This window comes from Sminthopsis crassicaudata, chromosome 3 (genome assembly GCF_048593235.1).
Source record: "Sminthopsis crassicaudata isolate SCR6 chromosome 3, ASM4859323v1, whole genome shotgun sequence".
Lineage (NCBI taxonomy): Eukaryota > Metazoa > Chordata > Mammalia > Dasyuromorphia > Dasyuridae > Sminthopsis > Sminthopsis crassicaudata.
Genome location: NC_133619.1, coordinates 142,212,402 through 142,220,839, shown reverse-complemented (window position 1 = coordinate 142,220,839; position 8,438 = coordinate 142,212,402). Strand labels below are relative to the sequence as shown.

At 33.2% G+C, this 8,438-nt stretch overlaps 1 pseudogene; it reads left to right on the top strand.

Moving 5' to 3' along the window:
• The first annotated feature begins 7,081 nt into the window (after window positions 1-7,081).
• LOC141564932 (glyceraldehyde-3-phosphate dehydrogenase pseudogene) lies at window positions 7,082-8,137 on the top strand (annotated as a pseudogene).
• The last annotated feature ends 301 nt before the right edge of the window (window positions 8,138-8,438 follow it).

The following is an 8,438-nucleotide window of genomic DNA, read 5'->3' as shown; positions in this document are numbered from 1 at the left end:
AGTTGTTTTAATTAGAATTTCTCTAATCAATAGTGATTTAGAGCACTTTTTCATGTAACTTTAGAGGGCTCTAATTTTATCATCTGAAAAATTTTCATATGCTTTGATTATCAGTTAGGGGCATTATTGTTGAGGTGTCAAATTAATGATATCACTGCTATCATTGTGAACCTAGGTTAGTACGGGATAGCTGGAGGATCTAGTGAGACAATATAGAACTAGATTAGAGTTATTCATATCTATTGTGAAGTGAGTTCCTTTCTATTCCAAGGCACAGAGCTTAGGAAGAGCACTTTATTACTTGTAAATTGAGTGTGAAACTAGTAATATTAGCATGATTCTTTTGAACTTAGTGGAATTTTTTTGGTGATAAGAGTCTTCATTAAAGAAAAAATCTGCATATTTTATCATTTTTTATCATAATTAATTATCTAAATTATCTAAAGACTATTTTGTTCTACCTAAAGACTTTTAGACCTTTAGATTATAGTCTAGTTCTGAACACAGTTATATTCCTAAACAAAAAGATTATAATTGTATGGTTTGCAATGACATTCTGACATTTTTTTCTGAATTTTCATTCCTTGGGATCTCCAATTTGAGGAATGAGCTTCAACCTAAACAGTCTGTATGAATAAAATACTTTATTTCTTTTTCAAAACCAGAAGATGTTTAAAGTTATCATCATAATTTTAATCTCATGATGCTCTAGTCATTTTAAGTAAATAACTTTATAGAGTTAGAAAGAAAACACTAAGGAAACCATGATTTTTTTCCAATGCCTTATTTTGCAGATGGGAAAATAGTCCCAGAATTGACTTGCCAAAAGTTGCACAATTAAGTGGTAAAGCTGGAATTGAAGACCAGAATCCTTGATGCCAAAGGAACTTCTAATATAATCACATGATATTTTGTAACTGGAAGAATTAATTAAGAAGTCATCACTTATATTTATTGATTAGTCCTTGCTACATCATAGAGAAAAATGCATTTGAAGAGTTGGATTATACTCACATAAGAACTCTGAAAAATCTTTATTCATAACAATAGAGACTTATTTCTTAAGCTATAGTGGGATTCTCTTTGCATTTTTTGTATACATTTTCTATTTATTACTTAATCCATGCTCTTTCCCAGAAAGAATGTAATCTATTTAAGGAAAGAAACATTCTTTACATTGGTTTTGTATTTTTAGAGCCTAGTATAAAGTCATACAAAAATATTAGACATTAGTAATTTACTATATGTGAATCCTGGTCCTGAGTGTTGCCAGAAGAAAAGATAAGGTGGTAGCCCATGTCCTCAGGCAACTTACATTCTAAATGAGGACAAAGATATGCAAATTGCAACATAAATGAAGAGCAGATGGACATTAAACCAAACTTAATATCTGATGGATATTTCAATTTTACTATCCTTCATCTATTCTGCAGTACTTCTCTTGGACTTTATCAATCTTTATTTTAGAAGATATTAAATTATTTTGATTCTTTTTAATGCATTTTGACCATCAAATTATTGTAATGTGTCAATGGTGTTATGACTGACCTTTTCTTCCTTGGTCCATTTTACAACTCCTAAAGACCCATATCCCCATTTTGAAGTATTCAATCATCATCAATTTACTGTGACTTAATACTCATTCTCAGTTTTTCTTTTCTTCTTTGAATATAACTTAAACAGGAAACTTTTACTAACAGCACAAAATTAGCAAATGAAATTTGATTTGTATGTTAACAAAATCTGAATTAGCAGAATTTGAAGTAAGAATGATTTATTACATGATGAAACATACTTTGAATGTTTTTAAAGGAAAAAAAAAACTCACATTAATATTCTTGTAGAATTTAGAATTAAATGCTCCTCCAACTTATTTTCTAAAGAATTTTTTTTTCCACTGTCATGTAAAACTAGGTGAATTATTTCAGGTTTTTCTTTGAATTGGAAAGAAAAAAGAAGAGAAAAAAGCTAAATGTGTTTAATAGCAATTAGTATAATTGGTGTTTAGTTACTTCAAATGTATAAAGAACAAAATAAAAATTGACGTAGCATATTCAAATTAGCTGAACTCTATTTTAATTTATTTAAAATAAATAAATATGAATAAATAAAATTAAAAAAAATAAATAAATGTTCATGAGCAAGTGCAATACACTGAAAAGAAAAGAATGAAAAAAATGGAAAAAGGATAAAAGAAGAAAAAATACAGATGATTTTAAAACAAGTCAGAAAAAATAAACAATAATGCTCATGAGTCATACCTCCAACTGCTGATTCAGATTATTTTTGATTACTTTACATAATAAAAGTGCCTGCACTATTATAAGGCAATAGGGAAAATGCACTAGCTATATCAATCATTCTGTTCATAAAATGCTCCCTTAGAAAGTGTCCCTGAAATGAATTGAAAAACAAACTAATGGCAACAGCAAATTATACCTCTCCATTACCACTTGTTAGAACATCTGTTCATTGTCTAACAATTGTACACTTCATGAATATAATCCTCTTATCTGTTTTTTCTCAGTTCTTTCACATTTTTGAAATATTCATGAATCTTAGTGTGGATAGACACAATTTTATGCCTGTAATGAATGGACCCAGAATTTGGCATAGCTGACAGCTATTCATTTCAGTCATCTTCCTGATGATGAAGATCACTGAACAACTAATTCAGTCTTAGTAATCAATATCAGTATTCAAGATGGCTAAAATTAATACTAAATCCTGAAGTTGTTTAATGGCTTATTATAGAAAATTAAAGAGATATTAATAAATTGCCACATAAAAATGTTGATATAAATTTAGAACCAATAGCAAACATTACTCTATATTTCTAAAGATAATTGTTATGTATAAATATATGTCTTAAACAACTCTTTAAAAAGTCAAAGTCTTAAAAAGTAAATTGGAATTTTCTTAAGAAAATATTATATTCAGTATTTATTTAGAATTTATTTTGCAAAATCTAAATTTTGAAATTGTCATTGATGAAATAAATTTCTGAATTCACCAAAATAAGGAATATTGAGTTTCTTTCAAAAATAATGTCTTTGTGTTATATAGGCAGATTTGTATTTTCAAATAGACATACAAATGCGTACTTCTTGAAACTGGTTCATGCAAAGGAAACATTGTAGATGATAATAATACACTTATTACTTAGGACCTAGTTTGGTTTTATGCATTGTTTGGTGTGACAAAGGAAACAGATATATTTTAGAAATGACACCTTTATCATTATACTTGGATGTAAAAAAAATTCTTTTTGTTTACTGTTTCCCTTCTAATCTTAACTGCATTGGTCTTGGTTGAAGAAAAACTTATTAACTTAATATAATCAAAATCATTCATTTTTGTATTCCATGATGTACTTTAATTTTTCAGTGGCCACAAATTCCTTCTTTTCCCACAGATCTGAGAAGTAGACTATCCTTTGTTCTTCTAATTTGCTAATACTGTCATACTTTATGTGTATATCATGAATCCATTTTGACCTTATGTTAGTATAAGTTGTTATGTGTGGGTCAATGCCTAGTTTCTGCCACACTAATTTCCAATTTTTGCAGCAATTTTTGTCAAACAGTGAATTTTCATTGGAGAAGCTAGGGTCTTTGATTTATAAAACACTAGATTACTATAGTAATTGACTATTATGTCTTGAAAAACTAATGTATTCCACTGATGGACTACTCTATGTCTTAGCCAGTACCGTATGGTTTTGATGACCACTATTTTATAATACAGTTTTAGGTCTGATACACTCAGGCCATATTCATTTACATTTTTTTCACTAATTCCCTTGAAATTCTTGTCCCTTATTCTTCCAGTGAACCTTTGTTATTATTTTTACTAACTCTGTAAAATAATTTTTGTGGGCCTTTGATTGGTATAGCACTGAAGTAATTTAATTTAAGTAGGATAGTCATTTTCATTATAATCGGCTTAGCCTATCCAAGAGCACCTGGTATTCTTCCCGTTGATTAGATCTGCCTTTATTTGTGTGGAAAGTGCTTTGTAATTGTGTTCATATAGTTCTTGACTTTGCCTAGGTAGGTAGACTCCCCAATATTTTATATTATCTATAGTAATTTTAAATGGAATTTAGCTTTGTATCTCATGCTGCTGTACTTTTTTGGTAACATATTAAAATGCTGATGATTTATGTGGATTTATTTTTGTATCCTATAACTTTGCTAAAGTTGTGGATTGTTTTTAGTAGTTTTTAGTTTAGGGCTCTCTAAGTATTCCACCATATCATCTACAAAGAGTGATAATTTGGTTTCCTCATTACCTACTCTAATTCCTTTAATCTTTTTTTCTTCTCTTATTGACAAGGCTAACATTTCTAATACAATACTGAATAGTAATGGTGATAGTGGACAACCTTGTTTCATCCCTGATCTTATTGGGAATGGTTACAATTTAAACCATTACATATGATGCTTGCTGATGATTTTAAATTGATGCTACTGATCACTGTAAGGAGAGAATTATATGATTTCTGTTAGTTTGATTATTGATATGTAATTTATGTTAATTATAAAGGCCTGAAACTCTTAAAATATGTGCTTGAATCAAACAATCAAGCACTTAAGGTTAATTACATATTGGACAATAATTCTATTAGCACATGTTTGGCAAAATGGCCCTTCTCACTGTTCCATGCTGGCTTGATACTTAGTACATACAGATAATCATAAACAAGGATTAGAGAGTGGGGTGAAACAAGCCAGACTTTACTTTTATGCAGGATGACAAAAAGAAAAGTTGGTGGCAAGCCTCATAGCAGTTTGTCTGTCTCATTCACTTCTCCCCTTAAAGACTAAGGACTTTTACTTATTCTGACTCCAGCTGTTCCTGAGGCCTCCAGGGAGCTAGGCCGGACTTTACAGTTAAGAGTTTTCCAAATATTGAACCAGCCTTGCATTCCTGGTATAAATTCTATTTGTGAAAAATATTCTTTAAGTATTGCTTTTCTTCAGAAAAATTCTGTTTCCTTTTCCAGAACTCTCATTTCCTTTCCCCATTTTTCTTCCAATTGTCTTTTAAGGTCCTTTTTGAATTTTTCCATAAGAGCCTTGTGATATGGAGACCAACTTATATCACTCTTTGAGGCTTCATCTAGAGTGTTTTCCCTTTAATGTTTTCAGGATTTGAGGTCTGTTCTTACCTGTCTCCATAAAAGCTATTTATGATCAGACTTCTTTTTTTGACTTTTTTTTTTTTTTTTTGAAAGGTTGTGGTTTGCTCTTGGGACAAAGGGAATGTTGTCTCGAGCTTCCTTTACAAGCTACAGCTGCTAAATGCTGCCCTGGGGCTGACGTTGTAGGCTTCTTTACTCTGCTGGGTGGGTGTGGCTAAATCCAATATGCTGGGATTCAGGAACTCACTATTTGCCTTCTATAGTTGCTTTGGAGGTCTGTTTCCTAACCAATTGCTGCTGTATTTTGGTTACAAGGGTGCCACTAGATTCCTCAAGAGCATGGAAACCTCTCCTCCCTAGGTCTCCTTCACTGCACTGGATTGCTATGCTGCATTGCACACTGTCCCACCCTCCCCCAGTACTTATATGAGCCACAGCTTTTTTGATGTCTTTTGATGGAAAATTGTTACACTCCAAATATTTGTTCTATCACTCCAAAACTTATTCAGAGGTTTGATCTGGTGTTGATCTGAGTGAAATGAAGAAGAGCTCAGACCAAGATCTATCTACTCTCTATCCTCTTGGCTCTGTCCCTCCACTCCCTGCAGGAAGTTAATTCTTGGCAATGTCATGATTCCTTAGAATTCCACAGGGGAAAATAGTACAATGTCATTCCATTTATTATTTTATAGGATCATGTGATCATATGAACTAGAAGAGACTACTTCTTTTTTTAAACTCCTTACAAAATAATTTATAGTTTAAAGTTTGATAAACTTCTGAATTAGCTTACTTGTAAATATTTGTTATTAAAGCAACAACACATATAAACATATAAAGTGCTTTCAAATTGGTAGAAAGAGGTATGCTTTATGAAAACAAAGCTAAAATTAGTACACTGTGTGCCAAGATTCTTATACATTCAAGCATCCCATTTCTCTCTGGATTTTGATGGTCATGTATACAAAAAACAAGGCAGTGAACTAGTTTCAATTTCCACTGGTCTTCTGTTGATGTGAACTACATAAGAAGAGCTGAAAATTCCATTTGTCATTGCCTTAATTCTTGAAACTTCACAGATCCTCCTGTTTTATCTATATGGCTTAGTGGTATTAAGCAAATTTAAGCATCTGCCTTTTAAATCTGCAAATTTATTAATTAAGGACAAATATAACAACAATAAGAACCACAAAGTAGAATTGAGAGCCATATTTCTAAGAAACAAATTGATATTTGCCTTAATATTTGTTTTTAAAACAAATTTCAAGGAAAACAAATATGTAGTATACAGGTAAATTTTTACTTATTCAAGAAAATGCATAGTTCTCAAAGATTTTCATAGAAAGTATTTATAAGAAACATGATAAATGTTTTGACTGCAATTTGCTATTTATTTCTTGAAAAATGTCTCTCCATTTGGAAATTGCAGCATATAACCAGATGCACTTTAATATGTCCTAAAACTATATTCCTTAAAATAATACATTTATAAACATCTAGATATATATTCACTATATATATTCACATAAATAAACATATTTGTATGCACATGCAATAACTACATATGTACTTTTGAGGTAAGTTAATTTAATTGATTGATACAGAACTTATCTAAAAGCTAGAAAAACAGAATTAAACTTTATTTTTGACACATACCAGCTGTGTGACTTTAAGAAATCATTTAACCTATTAGTAATGTAAAAAAAAAAAACTTTCAAAAATATTTCAAAGCAATTGTAGAGAATGTATTATATGCCATCAATAGGAAGAATTTCCTTTCTAAGAAATTTACTTTGTCATTTAAATCACCATTCCTATTATTATGTATGAACTGGTATATTTGGTTTTCATCAATAAATCACTGGCCTCGGCTCTCAGCTCCTCTCCCAAGCTCGCTGCCAGCATCTGCTGCTTTGTGAACATCCCTGAGAAAAGATGGTGAAGGTTGGAGTCAATGGATTTGGCCGTATCGGACACCTGGTGACCCATGCTGCCTTCTGCTCAAGCGGAGTAGACATTGTGGCCATCAATGACCCCTTCATTGACCTTAACTACATGGTTTATATGTTCCAATATGATTCCACCCATGGCAAGTTCAATGGCACTGTCAAGGCTGAGAATGGAAAGCTGGTGATCAATGGAAAGGCCATTACCATCTTCCAGGAGCGGGATCCCACCAACATTAAATGGGGAGATGCTGGAGCCGAATACGTTGTGGAGTCCACTGGTGTGTTTACCACCATGGAGAAGGCCGGGGCTCACTTGAAGGGTGGAGCTAAGTGTGTCATCATTTCTGCACCTTCTGCTTATGCCCCCATGTTTGTGATGGGAGTGAACCATGAGAAATACAATAATTCCCTTAAGATTGTCAGCAATGCCTCCTGCACTACCAACTGCTTGGCTCCCTTGGCCAAAGTCATTCATGACAACTTTGGCATTGTGGAAGGACTCATGACCACAGTTCATGCCATCACTGCTACTCAGAAGACAGTTGACGGCCCCTCCGGCAAGCTGTGGCGTGATGGGCGTGTTGCTGCTCAGAACATCATCCCTGCTTCCACTGGCACTGCTAAGGCTGTAGGCAAGGTCATACCTGAGCTGAATGGAAAGCTCACAGGCATGGCTTTCCAAGTTCCTACTCACAACGTATCCATTGTGGATCTGACCTGCCGCCTGGAGAAACCTGCCAAATATGATGACATCAAGAAAGCATCAAAAGGACCCTTGAAGGGCATCTTGGGCTACACAGAGGACCAAGTTGTATCCTATGACTTTAACAGCAACACCCACTCTTCCACCTTTGAGGCTGGTGCTGGCATTGCCCTCAATGACCATTTTGTCAAGCTCATTTCCTGGTATGACAACGAGTATGGTTACAGCAACCGTGTAGTGGACCTCATGGTCTACATGGCCTCCAAGGAGTAAAGTGGGAAGCCATGGATCTTCATCCCCAGCCGAAAAAAGTTGTTCCACCACTGGGGAGCCCACATCCCTAACCTATGTTCCTATACTGGGGATTTCATGCCCCATTCACATCATTGTCCTAAAGCCACCCCTGTAGTAAAGGGGAAAAGCCTAGAGTATCCTATATTGTGTACCATCAATAAAGTCACCTTATTTCAGTGCAAAAAAAAAAAAAAATCACAGGCCTCAACAAATAGACATTTTCATATCTGTTCTGAAATTTAATTTTCATGTCCTCACAATGATTCTATTCCCTATATTGTAAATTAATTCTATATACCTATAGGCTCTATAATTAAATGTATGACAGAAGAGTTGGATATTGAAT